This window comes from Caloenas nicobarica, chromosome 1, assembly GCF_036013445.1.
Source record: "Caloenas nicobarica isolate bCalNic1 chromosome 1, bCalNic1.hap1, whole genome shotgun sequence".
NCBI classification, from domain to species: Eukaryota; Metazoa; Chordata; class Aves; order Columbiformes; family Columbidae; genus Caloenas; species Caloenas nicobarica.
The window spans coordinates 321,723-324,533 of record NC_088245.1 but is presented as its reverse complement, the minus strand read 5'-3'; positions in this window follow the sequence as shown (position 1 = coordinate 324,533).

Below are 2,811 nucleotides of genomic sequence, written 5' to 3'. Positions count from 1 at the left end.
GTGGTGGCCTCACTGCAGCTCTGCCGCCAGCTGTGGTGGCCTCACTGCAGCACTGCAGCTCTGCCGCCAGCTGTGGTGGCCTCACTGCAGCACTGCAGCTCTGCCGCCAGCCGTGGTGGCCTCACTGCAGCACTGCAGCTCTGCCGCCAGCTGTGGTGGCCTCACTGCAGCACTGCAGCGCTGCCGCCAGCCGTGGGCTGTGTGGGGCCAGAGCCCTCCCGGTGCTGGGAAGTGCTGGGGGCACAGCACAGCACAGCACAGGGCAGGTGGACTTCTGGGCCCCAGGCTCCCCGCAGGGTTCCCTCTCTGGCCACCCCACCGTGCTGTGCCCTCACGAGCAACCTGCCCTCCCCACTGCCAGCCCCCCCGCACCGTCCTCGGCACTCTGACAGTCACAGAACACCAGGCTAGAAGGGACCATAAGGATCATCTGGTCCAACTGTTCTTGGCAAAGCCCCGTCTAGACAAGATGGCCCAGTGCCCTGTCCAGCTGAATCTTGAAACTGTCCAGTTTCCATAAGCTCTGCCCCACTCCATGGCTACTGCCCCAGCCCTGACCCCAGGGCCACGGGGGCTCCCACCGCCTGTTCCCTGCTCCAGGCGGCGACGCGGGTGCTTTCTGGGTGCCCTGGCTGCACCCCTGGGGCTGTTCCAGGCCACTCAGGTCCTGAGAGCCTCTGCAGGACACACTGTCTGCACACACAGCTCACTCCCTGCTCCGGCCACAGCAACGAGCCGCATCGAGCGGCATCCCGAGTGCTGCCGCAGGCCTGGAGCCTGGCTGGCCCACGGGCTGGCAGCGCGGGGCTGGCTGCGGCGCGCCCTGGGTTTGGAGAGCGTGGTGGCAAAGGAGAGCGGCTGGGCTGCCAGCAGCAGTTTCTTCCCCTGTGACAGCTTTCCCTGACCGCACTGTCCACCAGCCTGCTGTCTCCACGGTGTTCTACCCCACTTCCCAAGCCCATTCCTCTCGCTCAGGCTGTTCTCTCCCCTCCTCGCTGCTCAGATCACCCACTGGGCATAACCTCAGCCTCAGCCCAGAGGGCCGCAATTGCCTCCTGCAGCACAAACCTGCCCTGGGCACGCATTTGGGAAAAATACCAATTTCTTACATGACTTTGGCTGGCACTGAGAAGATCCTGCTCTGTTCCTGACAGGCCATGGTACAGCATCGTCCCGCGCTCTGCTTCCTTCACTCAGCTGCACTCCCAGTCTGCTTCACAGGAAAAGTATCTCCTTGCATGACGTGCAGACATGCAACCTGCTTTATTTAAAGACCAGTCACAAATTATTTCTGCCTGAGCCCTGGTCCCAGCCCGTGCCCGCGCCTCGCGTTCAAAGTCCTGCCTGCTGCACACCGTCCCCACTGCCAGGCCGTGCGGCTGCTGGAGCTGCACGGGCGCAGGCAGGACAGGGGCAGGCAGGGCTGTGGGACAGCAGCTGAGCTTGGTTTGCACAGCCACAGGAATGTGAATTACGGAGGTAGGAACAAAGTGGGGGGTTGAGGGGCCTCCTGAGAGTGCAGAAGGGTTGTGTCCCCTCAGTGCTGTGGGTTCGTGGGGGAAGGGGGGCAGGTCTCAGGCAATGGGACCGTTTTGCCTGGGAAGGTGAGCAGCTAATCCCGTCCTACCCTGCGGTCCAGGGCAGGGCACCTGGGCGCTCTCTGCTGCGGCACAGCCCCCTCCGAGCCGCAGCCCACAGCTGAGCCTCCTGGCCCCTTCTGCCACCCACCTCCCGGCTCCCAGCAGGGACCGTGCAGGGCCTGGCATCTGTCACCCTCCTCGGGGCAGCCAGAGCGGTGCTGGGGCTGAGCTGGTGCCGCAGCACCCGGGGCAGAGGAAACACCGCCTGCCTCCCTGCAACCCGAGGTACACAGTCCAGATGGAGGTCAGTCACTAGTGGAGTACTCCAGGGGTCAATACTGGGGTCGATATTGTTCAACATCTTCATTAATAACATATTCATTAATTTCAGTAATATCTTGGCTGATGGGGCAGAGTGCACTGTCAGCAAGCACACGAATGGCTCAAAACTAGGAGGAGTAGCTGATACACAACATGAGTTGCCATCCAGAGAAGAGAAATGAGCTGGAATCTCATGGAGTTCAACCAAGGGAATGCAAAGTCCTGCACCTGCGGAAGAATAACCCCATAGCACTAGCATGTGCTGCGTGTTGTCTGGCCAGAAAGTAGCTCTGCCAAGAAGGACCTGGGGGTTCCGGTGGACACCAAGCTCATCATACCCAAGCAATGTGCCCTTGTAGCAAAGAAAGCCAACAGTGTCCTGGGCCATGTGAGGGGTGTTTCCAGGACAGAGGGGATCCTTCCTCCCTACCCAGCACTGCTGACAGCACATCTGGAGTGTGTCCAGTGCTGGGCCCCTGTACAAGGAACACACGGACATACGGAGGAGAGTCCACCAAAGGGCCATTCTGACAATTGACTGGAGCATTCCTCACCTGAGGAAAGGCTGAGAGAGCTGGGACTGCTTGGCCTACAGGCAGTATCACATCTATGCGTATGAATATCTGATGGGAGGGAATGAAGAGGGAGCCAGATTCTTCTCAGTGTTGTCCAGTGACAGGACAAGAGACAATGGGCACGAATTAAAAAACATTAAACGCCACCTGAACACAAGAAAGCACTTTTGTTACTGTGACGCTGACAGAGCACTGGAACAGGCTGCCCAGAAAGGCTGTGGAGATAGCCTGATGGATATCTCCATCCTTGGAGATATTAAAAATCCAACTGGTCATGGTCCTGGGCAACCTGTTGTAGCTGACCTTGCTTGAGCAGAGGATGGGACCAGATGACT